The following is an 18,685-nucleotide window of genomic DNA, read 5'->3' as shown; positions in this document are numbered from 1 at the left end:
CCCCCCAAAATTGCTAAGTTCAAAAGTTCAAACTCTAACTTCCAAGGTGTTGATATTTGGAGGAGGGTCTTCTGGAAGACATTTGGATTTATGAGGTCATAAGGGGAAGGGCTTCATGAGGGGATTGACACCCTTATATAAAGAGACACCAGGGCTCCCTTGCGCTCTCTCTCTCTCTCTCTCTCTCTCTCCCCGCCCCCCCCTTCTTTCTTTCTCTCTCCAGCCCTTCTCTATCTTCACCACATGAGGGCACAGAGGGCACAGAGGGCACAGAGAGAAAGCAGGCAGGAAAAGTGTTCATCAGATAACCAAATCAGTGTGCACCCAGGCTATGGGACCACCCATTCCCCAAAACTGTGAGCAGCAGAGTCTGCTATCGAAACAACTCATTTCTCATACTTTTTTATTAACAACCAAAACTAAGATACCCATTCAAGTTCCGTCCAGGCACTTAACTGTTGTGTTACCTTGGGGCAAGTCAATGCAAGCTTTCCAACCTTTGTGCCTCCTCTTCCCTCCTCACAGAGAGGTGAGGAAGGATCTAGAGGTGGATCAAATCCTGCGCACATAACCAAAGGAATGTAAGGATACAGTAGAGACACCTGCACACCGATGTTCATCGCAGCACTGCTCACAACAGCCAAGCTGTGGAACCAACTCAAGTGCCCTACAACTCATGAATGGATCAAGAAAATGTAGTGTATATACACAGTGGATTATTAATCAGCCATAAGGAAGAATGACACCATGTAGTTTGAAGATAAATGGATGCAATTGGAGGACATCATGTTAAGTGAAGTAAGACAGGCTCAGAAAGACAAAGGCTGCGTGTTTTGTGTCATACATGGAAGGTAGATTCAAAAGATAAACATATACACAAAAACAAACATGATCATATACAAATGCCTATGTAGAACATGTCTGTAATAGCGAAACTGCTCTGTGGAACTCGGGAGAGGAAGGAAAGGAAAATAGAACGAGAGAGCATGAACCATATCGTAAAACATAACATCTGTGCACATAGAGGACATAACGGTAGGTACTGAGAGCTGTTGAATAATGGGGGGAGGGAAGGGAAAGAGAGAATAATAGAGGGACTTGAATTGACCAAAGTAAAGTATATTCACAGCTGGGATACATCAAGAAACCCATCTGAACACTGACTTTGGAATTAAAAATGAAAGGCAGGATGGTAAAATAGGTCCTAGGGAGTACTTGTTGGAGGAGGAGGGGGAATGGAGGAGATGAAGGTGAGGGAATATGGTTGATGGGCTTTGTGTATATATATGAAATAGAACAATGAAATCTCTTGCAAATGTGTTAAATGGGGCTGGGAGGGGGCTGTGGGGGGGAGATGATGGGGGCAATCTGACCAATGTACAATGTAAGGCTATTTGGAATTGTTACAATGAATCCCCCGTACAATGAATGGGGGGTGGGGGGAAACGGAGTCAGGATTCAACAGCTGACTCAAACAGGTAAAGACAGAATCAATGAACCTGAAGATAATTCACTTGAAATTATCAAGTCTGAGGAGCAAACTGAAGAAAATTGTAATCAAGCCTGTAATCCCACCTACTCCAGAGGCAGAGATACGCAACAACAAAAATAAAGGCTGGCAGAAGGGCTCAAGTGGTAGAGTGCCTAACTAGCAAGTGTGAGACCCTAAGTTCAAATCCCTGTGCCCCTCCCCAAAAAAATAAGGGTGGAGGGAACGGTGAGAGAACACTCTGTAACACTCTGTGACCTGCAAAGTGCTCAGCAACGCCAGGCAGCCTCCATCCCCTCCTACTGAGTTGTTTAGACACCCCCACCCCTTCTACTTTACAACGGGGATTTAGGGCTGATGTCAGCAAGGCTCTTAGCTTAATTTTGAATTTCAAGAGATAAATAAGGATCTTTGTTTTCTATAGCAACACAAATATAATTACTTGGCATAACAAACCCTTTGCCCAGACGCAGAGGAAAGATAAGCACCCTCCGTGCAATGAAGTTTCGGTTACTCAGTGCCATCTAAACTCACTGAACAGCAGTGTTAACAGTGCAGACCCCCCAACATGCTGTCCAGCATCAAGACACAGCAGGTGCCACCTCCTCCACACCCAGCCCCAGCACATACTGAACACACGCATTGCCAGTTAGAAGCATAGGTTTCTGGAGTTCACAAGGTCCTAATGCAAATTGGCTGCTCGGCCAGCTTTTCTACCTCCAAGACCTTGTGTAAGAGGCGCTCAAATTGCTTTTGCTGAAAAGCACCGACTCCTTCTGGGGCCCACAAATTAACTAATAGCAGAAGAAAAGCCCAGCATCCCTCCTCCATTTTGTATCTGTTTTTGCTCTAAGCCACTCTCTCTGCAGTCACCTTGGATTCCAGAAAGGACAGAACTGAAAACATCTTTATGACAATGAACTGAAGCCACCTGGAGCTGCCCCTCTCCCAGTGAGAACAACTATCCCAAGCCAGAAAAATCCTCTCAAACAAGAACCAGATTACTCGTACTTCCAGGTGATAAATTCTCAAAACAGGACCAGACTAGCAGACCACCTGTCTGACCAAGATTGCTCCACCAATTCACAAGATCAACCGGACCACACGTATGACTGGGGCTGTTTCACTATGCATAACTTTGTCCCCTGCCTCCAGTTTTTTTGTCTACTTAAACCTATAGCTCATGACTGTAACCCAAAGATGGCTAAAGATGAGCTGAGTGCTTACTCTGCCTCTTCCCACGGCATGTGTAATAAACCATCTTTCTCTGCCCTCACCATGCCTCTTTTTTTGGCATTTAGGGGCAGGTGGCCAGACCTGGCATATGGAATCTCAGGAATTTGGGCCTTGGGTCCAAAACTCCAGATTCCACTTGGATCAGTCTCTCTGAGCTATCATTTTCTCCCATGGGAACAGGAGGCCATCCAATCCCAAAGCTTCTTTCTTGGGGTAAATGTAAGGACGGAGCATGGTTCTAATGGATCTGCAACAAACCACAGCTCCTATTTTTTTCATTATTGCATATTTTGGGGTGCCAATTCTTAGAGAACTTCAGATAAATCCTTCTACCTATCTAAGGCAACTGACAGCAACATTAACTTCTTCTAAAAAATGAACATGTGTTCCCATAGTGTTTAGAACGAGATCACAATGATAAATGCTCACTTTGTCTCTCTTCTGAAAAACTTTACACTCCAAACATGTGACATGCAATGGAGTGCTTTGCATCGCCCTACAACGAATAAATTTAATTGAAGAAGCAGAAGCATGGGGAAAGTCCTTGTTTGGACATAATTTGTACTCCTAGAAGCTGGAGCCATAAAAGTAAGTCTGGAAGGAGAAGAATGGCTAATTAAGCAGGAATCTAAATGCTCTTTCTTTATGCTGTCTCTCTAGTCTGACAATTGATCAGGCACAGGGGCTACATAGCACCATTCTAGTTAATGGTCAGTTACAAATTTTCACCATAAACTCATCTTCTTTGCAGTGCCTAAATCCCAGGCCCTGCGAGCCAATAAGGAAGAAAGCTCCAAGGTCCAGGGCTGAATCTCTCTCCATCCCACCTTCCTCCATCATCAACAGAACTGTTAGTAAGAGCTCTGGTTGCCAGCCAGAAGCCCAACTCCAGCCAAATTAATCAAGACAGACAGACACTGGCTAATCAAGCTGGGAAAGTTTACAGAAAGGAGGGACAAGAATGCCTTCCCTTTCTCCCTCCCCTCCACCTCCTCCTCCCTCTTCTCACCCAATTCTCTCTTTTAATGTAAAATATGCAGATTATTCAATGGTGTAAGTAATATCCTCCATGCAGATGCACCTGAGCAGGATCCAGGCTGTGTGGTCCTCACAAGGTGGCCCTGAAAATCCCAAGCAGACTTCGTGGTAGAACAGACCAGGCCACTTTGTTATGAAATCCACTCTTCCATAGGGACTGAGCCCTGACTGAACATCCAAAGCTGACCCTCCCTGGGGGCATGGATGCTTCTGTCCCCATCTACAGCCTGAAGTCTCCCCTGAGGTTTCTACCCGGACCTCCTTCATGCAGGCCTGACTTGTATTATAGCAGCTGAGGGCTCCCCAGCCTCTTCCAGCATCCTCTGTGTTTTCTCTCACAGGCATTTGCCTGAAAGATTGTGCCTGGGCAGGTATGGTGGTGCATGCCTGCAATCCCAGCACTCTGGAGGCTGAGGTAGGAAGATCAAGAGTGCAAGGCCAGCCTTGGCTATAGTATAGCAAAACCCTACTTCAAAAAAGAAAAAAAAAATGGTGCCTGTTTAATCCCCTATTGGAGTTGGTGTCTCAGAGGAAAGGAGCAAACACAACATCTTGCAAATCCTGCTCACTCTGAACTCAGGCTATTTGCATCTGATTCTATCCCAGTTCCTGTCCCTGGGTCCCCCTCCCACCATGGGGACCAGCACTGATCATCCACAGCAGGATCATGGCTGGACCTTCAGTCTAAAGAATTCAAATAAGGGCTCCACAGGGTGGGTGAACTTGGCCCCTTTGAAACAGCTCCATCACCTACAGATAAGAACTTCTTCCCTAACGATCTTCTCCCAGGGTGAACCTGAGGTTTCTATTTGTTTTCAAAATCCCCTTCCCTGACCTCCTGTCCCTGGTGGATGCTGGCGGGAGGGTGCTGCCCCACAACCATTGTAGGCAAACTCTGAAGGTGACACTTTCATCTCCAGTCTCTGGATGTCTGGCTGTGCCCAGCATGGCAGAGAAAGGATATGGAACACAACTTTGTGGAGAATCAACTGGTTAATTTATGGTAATCAGAAATCAGCAATATAGTAGCCAGATGTGGAAAAGAAAGCTGTGAACTTGAAGCCAAGGGACCTAAACTACACTTAAGTCCTGGACTCTTGACTGAGTACCATGTATAACCTCAGGCAGGTTACATGGCCTCTCTGTGTAACCACTCCCACCTGTAAAAGGGGTCTAATGAGGTCCCCCTCTTAGAGTAGCTGTAAGACTCCCCTGAACTCAGTGAAATTGTCCTGCAATTGAAGTTCTTAGACTCACCCCCCCACCCCATTTTCAAATCAATGATTTGTTCAGAACACCAAAGAAACTTCATCTTTTATTCTAATACTTTGCTTTAAGACTCAAAAGATCAACACAATTGAGGGGCTAATAATGGCCATGAACATGGTGGGGGGGTGTTTTGGGGTGATGGAAATTCTGAAGTGGCAAGGAACAATAGCAAGATGTAGTTGAAAGAGCTCTGGCTAATATACCAGCTCACCCCCATTAGGATTCATGGAATATAAAAGACACTATCAATTAAAATTTAACAAACCCAATATGCCCTGTTTGTCTTGGAAGGAAATCAGATTACCTTATCCAGGAAAATAGAGAGGAAAGTATAAAACATCATTGTCTTCCAAGAAACTGCAGCCCAGGAAATCCAGGAGCATATGAATAAGGGCTGCGGGGACCAGACTGCCTGGATTTAGACTTACTGACTGTGTGACCTTGGACAAGTCCACTGACTTCTCTGGCTCTCAATTTTCTCATCTTATCTATTGCATAAAATAGTTGTAGAAAATAACATGAATAGATTATTAAATACAATGTCCACCACTCAAAACTTGTGGCATAATTGCTGTTGATACTATTTATATCATAATAAATGCTAATGTTGTTATGTTTAGTCTGTGCCCAACATAACTTCCTATACCACCGGAAACATCCAGCCTGTATCCCAGTACAAAGTCCCTCATTTGACCCAGCTAGATGGCTGGCCCAGGAAATGACTTGACTTCCCCAATCAGGACAACTTCAAAGAAGAAAATTAAAACACAAGTAACCCAGCTTTTTAACAGCCATTCAGGGAAGTTTCCCAATTACCAGGACAGTCCACACATCCAATATGAATTACCGTAATTGCCCCCTAAGAACGCACTGTTGGAACATCTGACTTGCCCAGAACTAATTGTCTGTCAAAAAGATATTTTGCAGTCAAGCAAATCGCTTAATTGGACATCTTAAATTAGAAGCCTTTTCTTTTTCCCTGCTAGTGCATGCTTCCTTCCCGTGTTTTTGCCAAATTCTGAATGCTGGGCACTGCTTTCAAAAAGAATTTATCTTGCTTTCTTTTTTCTATTATAAAAGTAACACATGTTTATTATAGGGAAACTGAAAGAATACAAAATACAAAAGAAAACTAACTGACCCTAGGCTCGCTACATGAGAAAACCAATGCTTTCAGTCCTACTTAGTTACTAAAAACATAGATTCAATTTCTGCAACTTGGCTTTTTCCACTTTACAGTTTAGGTTGAACATCTTCACTTGACATTTCAAGATCTTCAGAGACATTGTCACAAACAGCAGAGTATTTCAGCAACATTCTACTCTCTCTTCCCCAGTTGGACTTCTGTTACTTTGTGAATCAATGCTTTGCAAGTGTTTCTAATAGTTTCCTTAGGAGACAGTCTCTGTGCTGGGACAGTCTCCATTGCCTCTCTCACATACCAACACACCTTGCCTCACCTTTTCTTCCAGACTATCTTTACAAGGATGTTTGTAGAGCTAACAGCAAAAGGCAGGGATAACAAAGCAAAAAAAAGTCTTGCTGATCAGGATAAAAATGTCTCCCTCCAGGGACAGGAGGGTCAGGCAGACCCTTTAAGAAAAGATTGGAGGGAAACCAGGTGTGGTGGTTCAAATCTGTGATCCCAGCTACTTGGAGGTGGAGCTAGGAGGATCAGGGTTAGAAGCCAGCCTGTAGAAAACAAGCTGGACATGATGGAACACATCTGTAATCACAGCCACTCAAGAGATGGAGCTAGGAAGATCACTGCGAAAAGCCAGCTGGGCAAAAACTATCTGAAGGCCAGGTGCCAAGGGCTCATGCCTGTAATCCTAGCTACTTGCAAGGCAGAGATCAGGAGTATCATGGTTTGAAGCCAATCCAATCAAAGAGTTGGAAAGACCCTATCTCAAAGATACCCAGCACAAACAAGGGCTGGCAGAGTGGCTCAAGTGGTAGAGCAGCTGCCTAGCAAGCATGAAGCCCTGAGTTCAGTACCATCAAAAACAAACAGAAAGAAAGAAAAGCTACCTGAAATCAAATTAAAGCAAAAAGGACTGGGCATAGTTCAAGTGGTAAAGCGCCTGCCTAGCAAGTGCAAGGTCCCAGTGCTGCAAAAATATAGATACACAGATAGATAGATAGAAAGACAGATAGATAGGAATTCCTAAACTCAGGATTCTCAGCCATGATGTAAATTCACTGCATGAAGCACCCACCCAGGATTGTAAGAGGCACTCAAACTTTTTCTGAAATCACTGACTCCTTATTTGGGCCCAAAAAATAACTAAAAACAGGAAAGCTTAGCATCTCTGCCTCCATTTTGTGTCTGTCTTTGCTCTTTGCAGTCACTGTGTAATTGCCTTGGACTCCAGAAAGATGATAACATCTTTATGACAATGGACTGAAGCTTCTCGAAGGGAGGGTGGAGACTTGTGGGTGAGCTGTCCTTCCAGGTGAGGACAGTTGACTCTGGATGATGGGGCTGCACCCTGGAGCAGGAACAATCCTATAGTGGGGGCCAGATTGCTCCCCTCAGGTGATGACAGCAATGCCGTCTTCTCCAGAACCCCTCTGGGAACCCTTAGACTGAGATAAGGGTCAACCAGAACACACCTGTGACCGGGACTGTTTAACTATGCATGCCTTTGTCCCCTGCTCCCAGTTCTTTCATCTACTTGACCCTATAGCTCACTTCTGTACCCTGACGATGACTAAAGATAAGATTAGTGCTTAGAGGCCTCTTCCCACAGCATGACCTGAGCCGTGTAATAAAGTCTCCTTTCTCTGCCCTCACCATGCTTCTTGTTTTGGCATTTAGGGGAGGGTGGCCAGACCTAGCATATGGGATCTCAGGAGTTTGGGCCTTGGGCCCAAAACTACGGTTTCAGCTTGACCTCTAGGTCACCTTGAAGGACCTATGATCAAAAGGAAGAGGCACAAATGTGGAGTTCACACTTCCAGATATGCCATGACAAATAAGGTTCTTTGTCTCTGAACCAGGAGTGTCGTATCTTCTGCCAGAATCCAAAAAACTCTGCAAACTCCTCTGTTAGCTCCCCTGTAAGGTATTGTTTGGACAATAGCTTAGGCCCTTCAGGTGAGCACTGAGCAGGTGGTCCTTTAGAAGGGGTCCTTCAGAAGGTGGTCAGGGCAGGGCGTCTCTCTCCAGCTATCCCAAGGGTTACGGGTGGGATTGTTTCCCCTGAAATTTTTCTGGTGAAGTTCTAACTGAAAAAGTAGGAAAGGAAACTGAAATCAGTCAGTGTAGCAAGAACAGAGGTCTCTGGAAACCTCTATTATGACCTCCCTATGATTCTGAAGGACAGAAGGAAAGGCGGGATGGACCAGAATGAGAACACGAGGAGGACTAGGACATAACCAATCAGAACACTGCAGGCACAGCCAACCAGAATGCTGCTTTCTGCACACCTAATTAGCGTAGAGATTAAGCAATGCTGTGAAGAAAATGCTTAAAGACCTCAGACCAAGTCACTTTTCTGGCACCCTCTCTTGAGACCCCTCAGCTGTGGGAGCTCTACTCTTGGCTACTTTTCTATCTCAATAAACTCTCCAGCTTTACTCCCTCTCATTGCCCATGAAGCTCATTCTTCAGCTTTGTGAAGCAAGAACCCAGAACACCAACCCTCCCCCTCTTGGTCCCAGACAAAGCTCCTGTTTCATAACACCCACCCCCCCCCCCCCGCCGTGCACCATAAAACCACAGTGTTTGGAAACAGGCCTTTAACAAGGTGATTAAGTTAAAGTGAGGCTGTTAGAGTTGACTCTGATCCAATTTGACTTCTGACAAGTGAGTGTCATCCTTATAAAAAGAGCAGATGGGGGCTGGAGGAGTGGCTCAGGTCATACAGCGTCTACCTAGCAAGCATGAAGCCCTGAGTTCAAACCCCCATACCAAAAAGGGAGAATGGAACACACAGAGAAACACCAGAAATGGGTGTGCTCAAAGGAAAGGCCAGGGTAGGACACAGAAGATGGCTGTCTGCAAACTAAGGAGAGAGGCCTCAGGAAGAACAAACTCAGACTCCTTGTCTCAGACTCTGATGTCTACTCTGCAACTCACCCAGTCTGTGCAGTTTGTTATGTCAGCCCAAGTAAACTTGTTACCACTTAGAATGATGCCTGGCACACCCATGCACACACACATACACACTCACTGTAAAAACATGCAGCTGGTGACCCCCCCCCACACTTCCCCCTCTAGAGCAGCTCCTGAGCAACATGTGCTCAACAGGTTCCCATTGTCATCCTGGCTCCCACACAATGGGGGTGCTTTGCATCTGAATCTAATGCAGTCAGTTCAGTTGGGTCTTTGCAACCTGGCACTCTGTCTGTATTTTGGTATGGAAAGAAAATCCATATGATAGCATAACCATGGGCTTGGCACAGGGGAAGAAAGGAGAGGGGGAGGGAGGGGGAGAAGGGAAGGAAGGAAGGAGGAAAGGACGGAATGAGGGAGGAAGGAAGGAAGGAAGGAAGGAAGAAAGGGAGGGAGGGAGGGAGGGAGGGAGGGAGGGAGGGAGGGAGGGAGGGAGGGAAAATGTTGCCCAGCTAATTAAAAGACTGTTCTGTTAGGGTTGGTGCTCCGGAGCTTGCTACTATGTGTGTGCATGTGTGTGTGTAACAAAATGGCAAACCCTTTTTGGTGGGGTTGTCAAGCAGGACAACTGGGGGAAAAGTAGGGTCAGAAGACTTGACAACCCCCTAGGAAAATGGATTTCTATTACCTGAGATGGAACCATTGAAGCTTCAAGTTAACCTCCAAGGGAAACCTAATAAGGGTCTCATGTTCTCAGCTTGGACCTCGTGTAAGAATTCATGCACAGCCTTCTCAGTGTGCAGAGGTCTCTGTGGTATGCCTCTGCAGGGCAGGGACCTGAGGATGAACATGATGATAAAGCAAGGTGAAGCTTCTGGAACTTTCCCTTGCATGTGTCCCTTTAATGCTAGACTTGTGCCAGTTCCAGGTAATAAGAGAAAGCCAGGTGACAAGAGTGAAGCAGCTCTGTGTTCACAGAGAGCTCCTGAGAATCGACTAAAAATATCCAAAGGCTCCCAGAGCTTTTTCATTTTTCATTCCAGATGAATATTCTCTTCTGTGCCTAGTTTCATATTCATCATTTTTTAATCTTCTTCTTAAACAGAAACCCCTAAATGGTATGCCCTTCAGGCCCCACAAAACCTCATCCAAATCTGGGTATGATAGCCCACACCTGTAATCCCAGTTATTCAGGAGGTGGAGGTAGAAGGCCAGCTGCAGGGGACCCTATCTGAAAAAACAAACTAAAAAAGCAAAAGGGCTGGAGGTGTGGCTCAAGTGGTAGAGCACCTGCCCAGCAAGCGCAAGGCCCTGAATTCAAGCCCCAGTGTCATAGGTTTTGGAGCCACAAGCTTTGAAAAGAATTTACTGAGACAGAAGAGTGGGAGAAAGTAATAATTTTTTAGGACTCTATTTAAAGGAAAGAAAATGGCAGGCAGCTAGGTTAAGGAGCCCAATGCTACTGGGAACAGACTTTTACAGACTTTACTTGGGAGTTGCTGAGTGGTTCTTTCTCGTGGGCCTTGTTGATTAATTGTTTGAACTCGAATTCAAGAACACCTCCGAGCTCAGTCCCTCCTTCCTGATCGCACCTGGCTCTTAGTATTTTGTTCCTGCCTTGGCTCAATGTGGGGTGGGGTCTTCCACACCCAGTACCACCAAAAAAAAAAAAATGCATCCGGTTCTGCCAAAGTGGTATCTCAGACTTTCTGGAACCAAGACAAGTTTAATTCTGAATATCCTGGTGTGTATTTTAAAGACCCTGGAGGAAGCCAGGTCCCCATCTTAGCTATGAAAGTTCCAGGCAAGATGGATTTGGGGCACTGGGTTAGAACAGATGTCCTACAACAATTAATCACACCCACAGGGAAAAGAAAGGTAAGTCTGTCTCAAATATCTCCGCCCTTAGCTAGTCAGCCTTCAGACAAATGTCAGTCCCCAGGCATAAGAGATCAGAGGAACATTAAAACCCATTCCTGTTGGCTCACAGATTTCACTGAATTAAGCCACTCAGTCCTTAATTGATATATATATTTTTAAAAACTAATAAATACTTCACTACATAATAGCCAAAGTAATAGGTGACATCATTGGCTATGTTATAGTCTTGACAAAGGCCCATATGTCAATATTCCGTGATTCCATGAAGTAGTCATCACGGCTCTAATCTCACCGGTGAGGATTCAGAGTGAGGCCCAGACAGGTTCAGAATATCCCAAGATCACCCAGCTAGTGAGTGAAGAGCAGGAACAGCACGCCTCTGGTTCTAAAGCCTGTGCTCCTTTCCCTTCCCTCCCCGCCCCCCACTGAGCCCACACTGCCCTGTGTGGTTGTGTGGATTGTGCTGACGCCATTTGCCTGTACCCAAAGCTGATGGGCTACAGAAGACAGAGGCTGCCCAACTTGATACCGGCACACAGTCAGGGGATGCTGTTTTCTGGAAAGTCACTTGCCTTCACTTACTCACCATTTACTGATTCATATAGCATCATGGTTATGACAGGCTCTGGAGCGAGGACCCAGGTTCAAATCCCAGTTCCACTGCTTATTAGTTCATGATTGTTCAGTGCCTGTTTCCTGATCTAGAAAATAGGTTGCATAATTAATCATCATCTACCTCATTGCCTGAAAGGACTTAGTGAGTTAACACGTGTAAACACTTAGGACAGTGCCATGCCCACACAAAGTGTGATATAATTTTGTTATTATTATTACTGTGTGCCAGAAACTGTTCCATAGGATGGCAAAGGCAGCAAAAAATAGAACTGACAAATCCCTGTCTTTTGAAGCTTACATTCTATCAAGGGAGTTTATTAGTAAGTAACCCTGGATCCAGCCACACCTAAAGCTCAGACTTTCCAATTTCCTGAAGGATGAACTCCTTTTTCTCTTCTGCATGGGCTGCCGTGAGCTGAGTTACTCTCCCTTGTGCACAAGACTCCCCTATTTCCGCTCTCCAGCCCTCTTTCAGCTGAGGGCCTGTTAGTTTGCAGTTAACACCTCTCTGAGGCTCTACTTAGTTTGCAGCTAACACCACCATTGTGTGGAATCCATCAAACCACCTGGTGAATCCCTTGAATATTCAATCCAGCACAGAGAGTTAAAAATGATAAACAGTAAATTATAACAAGCATGAAATAGGAGTATGGTGTATATCATTCCACAGAGAGCAATAAAATCCATCTTGGTGCCTACGGGTTTTATGGAAACCATGACTATGTCTTTAAATCTTTTTTATAAAGAATAATTTACTAAGTAAATTAGATTTCCTTGTGTTTTATCGAATTAATCTAACCCTTAACATATGAAAGATGACTTCTTAATTTCCAGCTAATTTCATCAATAGAACGCATTTGTCTCGCTCTGTGGAGACCCCCTCCACATCTAGAGGACCCTTGTCATCCTGACAGGCAGGGAACAAGACAGAAACAAGAGTTGGGGGCATTCATAACATACACATGAATTTGGAGTCCTGGCTCCATCACTGATTAATCATAGCCTTAGTTTGAGTTTCCCCAGAAGCAGATCTTGAGACAAGAATCCAAGTCTAAGTAGTCTGTTGGGAGGCAAATGAAACAAGATAAAACAAACAAGATGGGTGGGGGGAGGCATCCAATAAGGCATAGCATCAAGCAAGCTACCACTCTGGACAACAGGAGTGTAAGCCTGCTGAGAAACCCCAGCTAACCAGCACAGCCTGGCAAATGTCTAACACCTGAGTCTCCACAAAAATAAAGAAAGCCCAGATTTGTGGTGTCTGCCCACAACCTGTGGTGAAAAAATTCCCACCACAGCTGACTTCACACAACCAGCATGAGCTCCCTGAACAAGGACCTGAGGAAAGACACATGAGGCCAGCTCTTACAGCTGAATGGACCTGATCACTGACCCTCGCTCACAGTCAGCTCACCCTCTCCCAAAGGTGAGGCAGCTAGGTCTCCAGCAACCCCATTGGTCCCTGATGGAGAGATGGAGGGATGCTTCCTGGGGGACGATGTTAATTTCCCCTTTCATGATGTCACATGGACAAAGAAGGTTTACAACCAAACTCCTCAGGGGGAGAAACACAAATGCTTCCGGTTGGTGACACTTAAAGGTAAGCGTGAGGGGACATGAGGGGGATCCCATAAGCACCCACTACCTTGTGTGGCTATGGGATCTCTATGCCTCTGATCCTAGGGAGCTCATTAAATCTTCCAAAAAATATTAGAACACTTAGTTGGACCAAGCACTATTCAGGCCCTTGGAGATATTCTGTTGAACAAGTGTCAAAGTCCCTGTTCTCATGGGGGGACAGTCACTAAACATGCAAACTAGTAGGGAAACAAGGTCAGTTCAGAAATGGTTGAAGCTGCGATGCTGGAGGATGACAGAGAGAGATAGCAGGAGGAGAGGGCATGATGGGGAAGGTTTTCTGTAAGAAGAACATTCGAAATGATGTCTAACAGCTGTGAATGAAGATCTGAGGAACAGAATTCCAGGCAGAGGGAACTGCAGTGCATAGCCTGAGTTGGGGGAAAACCTGGCTTGTTCGTGGAAATGCATGGAAGCTAGCATGGCTGGATCAGAATGAATAGGACAGAGTATGAAAAAAGGAGGCATGGGCAACAATCATGGTGTGCAGTGCCTGGCCAGTCGTCACAAGAGCTCTGGATTCTGACACACCCAGAGGACCCATCGTGGGAGTTGAGTGAGTGCCCATGTACATTTTCTTACTCTTCCAATTAATTCAGGCTCACCCTAAGATTTGATTAATCTAAAGATAGCATCCAAATGCCAGGTGGACAGAAACCTGGGAAGTCTGAGCTATTCACCAGCAGCCCACTTCCCCTCCCCTTGTTCCCAAGGCTGCCACAAATTGTCACTGTTGAACATTGGTTCAGTGCAGTAGAATGTGACATCGTCCCCGCACTGCAGACCCCACACTGGATATAGTGGTCTTCCTTCACACCTCAGCAACCAGGTTTCAGCTCTTTGAACTTACATTCAACCTCTCCAACCTTCCACCATGGTCCCCACTAGGGCCTTCAGAGTCCTGTTCTGCAGAGCCAAGTTGGGACCACATTGGTCCCAACTTGTTAAGCGGAGCTCACGGCAGAGAGACCCTGGGCTCTGTGGTAGTTTCATTTCCAGAGTTCCATTTCCCTTGCCTGCCATTAGGCACCAGTTAGAAATATTCCCACCCATCAAATAGACCTCCAAATCTCACAAAGGAGGAGCTGGAGAGGAATAAGGAAGACTGATTTTAATAGATGTGTTTATTGAGTTATTAACCCATTCCTGGCCCTATGTTGAGCAGGAACACATATACATATATGCACATGTATGCATATATACATAGATAATTTTTATCCTCATCACATTGCCCCATTTTACAGATGAGAACACTGAGACTCAGGAGGTTAAGTCAATTACCCCAAATCACATGCAAATAAGTGACAAGAGCATGACATGAAACTAAGCAGACACAAGAGCCCAGGGTTTCTAGCCCTGTGCTACACAGCCTCTCTCTCTGACCCACTTCCTACCGTAAATTATCTGGGTTCTTTATGCAAAAGGATGCACCTTCTCCCCAGAAATCCCTCTGGGCTCCAGGGTTCTTAAAGTGGCAGGTTTATTCAGGTCAAAAGGCTTTCATCTAACCCAATTCCCAGAACAACTTGCAAACTAAGAGGGTCCACACATCCAAGTGACTGGCCTGGAGATAAAGTCAATAAGACATGTTTCCACCAAACAAGGGAATCCCGTTCATGAAAATCAATTTCTTAAGCTTTCTGTTTTTAAAGATCTTGGCTGAGGTTGTCTATCCTGACACCGAATCCTCATGCAATCCGGAGGCGATGCTGGCAATAGTCGGTCTTCTTGATGTCAGTGGGACCCTGGTATAACTGAAATTCTTTGCCATGTCCATGCAAGTCTGAAGTCATAAAGACTGGAACCGCCCTGGAGTGCCTTTTTTCTTTTTGGTAGTTCCCACTTTGGGAGAATGTGTGGGTTTGTAGTCTCTGCTTTGGGGATTGTATTGTTAGAGCTCCCTCTCCCCCAACCACCCAGCTGTGAACTGGGCCCCTGTAGACCAAGCTTCGGCCATCTCGGGACTGTGGATCGGCAGCATTAATGCTACCGGGAGGGCAGGCACGCTGGATGGCCAAGGTGAATTCCCTGATCTATGGAGCCTCCATTTTCCATCTGTGAGATGACTCTTCCAGTGCCAGCATGGAGGCATTGCCTGTGTCTGAGTGGCTGAGGGCATCTGAACAAAAGCCATCTCTTTCTCCAACAGGCTAACGGAGACAGAAGGCATGATAAGGACTTTTGGAACAAGGGCTCTGTGTGGCTCCAGGAGATCTCAGTTCTTATGTAATGCTACCATTCATCGGCTGACTCACCAGGACATGCCTGTCATCTTCCTGGTCCTTAGTACCCTCACCTCCATCAGGGGCTAGCAATGGTCTGCCTCTCCCCCCCCACCCCGCCCACAGCTGTTATGAGAGCAAGCATCTGAAAGCCCTTTGTAAACTATGAAACACTACCAGGAGTAAAAATTCCCCAGGCTCCATCTGCTAGAACCTAATACTGCAAGGGGTCACAATCTGAAACCAGACAACTTGGGTTCAATATAACCTCACTCAACTTCTCTGAGCCTCAGTTTCCCCACTTATAAAGTGGGCACAGTAGCAATGCCTTGTTCATGGGTTGTTTTGTGGATAAGATAAAATGGTACACATTCACCAGAACTGGAGGAAGCATGCTGGGTGTTCACTGCAGAGGAGCTGGACATTCCCCACAGGAAGGAGAGCTCGCTGCAGGTCCTCAGAAGGCCTTTGTTTCCCTTCCAGAATGAAGACTCCAGTGATCTGTACCAGTGTCTCCCAGCCACCATCAGTCCTAGAGCTCGGTCTCTCCTCAAGGCACTTTTACATGGCAGAATCCTGATTCCATCCTTCCTCCACTGTCTTCATACTGAAATCTGCTTCTAGTTCCTGTGACCTTGGACAACTCCACTGGATGCCCTTTGGGGACCTCAAACTCAGCTTGTCCAAAATGACTTCATCTTGTCTCCCAAATAACTTCACTCCTGCTTCTACGTTCCCTTTCCCGGTGAGTTTCAACAGCAGCCAGTCAGTTACCCAAGCCAAGAGCCTGAACGTCACCTTTGAGTCCTTCTGTCTAACACCCCACATTCAACCAATTGCCACGTTCTCTTTAACCTACCTCCTTAAGCCATTGACTTTACCTGGGAGCCATCATTTCTCAATTGGAGGTGTCTTCATGCTCACATAAGGCCATTGCATCCTAATCAAAGACCAGCAACAGGAAGAACAAACAAAGAATGGAATGGGCTCCCCTCTGACAAAATGTCCATATTATCCTTTTCTTTGCTTTTGTTTTTGGCTGTACTGGGCTTTGAACTAAGGGCCCCATGCTTACTAGGCAGGCACTCTACCACTTAAGCCCTTCCACCAGCTCTCTTGGCATTTTATTGGCCAAAATTAATGCATGTGACTGCAGCCAGCTTCATGAAGGACTGGAAAATGTAGAATTATTTAGTTAAGTCTACATTACTCCAATTAAAATTAGGATTTTAACTTCCTTCCTCAAAACTTTGGTCTCAGCTGGGCACCAGTGGTTCACACCTATAATCCTAGGTTGTAGGGAAGCAGAAATCAAGAGGATTGAGCTGGCAGAGTGCTCAAGTGGTCGCGCGCCTGCCTAGCAAGTATAAGGTCCTGCTACTGTTCAAACCCCAGTAGCATCAAAAAAATAATAATAGCAACTGGTGTCAAAGTCATAAATAAAATAAGTCAAGGTAAGCATCTATGACAAGGAATGGCATGGAGGCTCAGGATGAAGTAGAGAATCCTTAAGTGTGGTTGTGTAAGGGCTGGGGTTGTAGCTCAGAGGCACAGCACTTACCTAACATATGTGAGGTCTCATATATGAGGTTCCATCCCCAGCACTGCAAAAATAATAAATAAAGACATTTAACCTGAATTGAGCCATAGAACATGTCAAACAATTCCAAAATAAGAGACCTTATACAAAATAAATGACCTACCCCCTTCTAGAATAAGACCGAACAACTAAGTGCTATGGTGACCTTGCACTGGATTCTTTATAAAGGACATTCCAGGGCACTCAGTGAATCGTGACTGGGGTCTGTGGATTAGACCACAGTAACTTAATGTCAATGTTCATTTCCTCATTTGTTGTTTTCTGCATGCTGGGAATGGAACACAAAGGCTTGCACATGCTAGGCAAGCTCTCTACCACACACTACACCACAGCTCAATCTCCTGATTTTGATGGTTATACTTTGGCAAGGCAGAAGAACTTTTATTGTAAGAAACCCACTCTGTAAGGTGAGCCTTGTGGCTTAAACCTGTAATCCCAGCTACTTGGGAGATGGAGGTTGGAAGGAACACACCTAGAGGCCAGCCCTGGCAAGGAAGTTATGGAAACCTCATCTCATCAAAACAAACAAACAAAAAAATCCAGGTGTGGTGGAGTGCACTGGGCAAAAAACACAGGACCCAACCTGGAAAACAACAAAACAAAAAAAGGGCTGGGAGCATGGCTCAAGTGGTAGAATACCTGCCTCACGGGTGAGTGCAATGCTCTGACTTCAAACCCAGTACTGCCAAAAGAAAAAAAAAAAGTGGTAAAGTACTGGGAGATGAGGAACATCGCGTCACAAGCTTACAAATGACTCGGAGAAGGGTAAGAAGTTATCTGCAAGTGTGAAGTTTTTTCAAAAAACAAACAAACAAAAGACTTGATTTCAAAGAAGAAAAGGAATATAGATGCTCCAATACGCCGACAGCAGGCAACCACAGATGGTACTGACATCGCACATCAGATAAAGCCATTCCACAGTCATTCCAATAGTTTAACTATTTAGCTGTTTTTCCAATAGTTAAAGCCACAGCCAAAGACCCAGAACCATCCAAGGGAAAAGCAAAACAAAGCGTGCACAGGGGGAACAGCCTGTGCAAATCCTCTGAGCTTGTGCTCAGAGTCATAACCCTAGCAATGGACTGAAAATAACCACTCACAAGCAAACGGCTGAAAACAACTCCTTAGAATAAGAGACACACCAGCGTGCACAGGACTTGGGGCAGTCGGCTGTGGTCACCAGGAAGCTGTGAAGTATCAAGAATCCCCAGCTTGCACTTCTTCTCAGCTGTGCGTGTGTGCGTTGGATGCCGCAGCTCTGCTCTGTACACACGCGGCTCATTTTTCTAGGACCAGTGACTAAGGCACGTTGCTCTCAACAAGAGAGGGCAAATCTAGAAACAAAGTAGTTCCAAGCCTCGTGCCTGGTCAGGGCAAAGCGAGTCCCATGGCCTGGCAGCAGGGAAGGGAGCGAGTATTTTCTAAAGATAGCCTACACAAATCTCAAACATTCACAAAAGAGCCACCCTTAGGGGAACCTTCTCTCCAATCTACTTTCTTGGGTCAGTGGGAAGGAAGATTTCGTGTACCTTAGACACACTGGCTTCTGTAGTCCTCACCAGTCGGTCCTCCATGTCCCTGGGTTCCTCAACCATGGAGTCACCCAACCCTGGATTTAAAGTATTTTTAATTGTGTC

The 18,685-nt window shown here is 45.6% G+C and overlaps 1 long non-coding RNA gene across 1 annotated transcript in view; it reads right to left on the bottom strand.

Moving 5' to 3' along the window:
- LOC141418478 (uncharacterized) overlaps nucleotides 1–18,685 on the bottom strand; it is a 252,157-nt gene that overhangs the window by 207,265 nt on the left and 26,207 nt on the right. The window contains exon 3 of the long non-coding RNA XR_012443119.1: nucleotides 17,010–17,052. This is a non-coding gene — a long non-coding RNA (uncharacterized lncRNA). The remainder of the gene's footprint in view (nucleotides 1–17,009; nucleotides 17,053–18,685) is intronic.

This window comes from Castor canadensis, chromosome 17 (genome assembly GCF_047511655.1).
Source record: "Castor canadensis chromosome 17, mCasCan1.hap1v2, whole genome shotgun sequence".
In the NCBI taxonomy this organism is placed as follows: domain Eukaryota; kingdom Metazoa; phylum Chordata; class Mammalia; order Rodentia; family Castoridae; genus Castor; species Castor canadensis.
The sequence above is the reverse complement of the archived record's forward strand: the minus strand, read 5'-3'. Positions and strand labels throughout refer to the sequence as shown.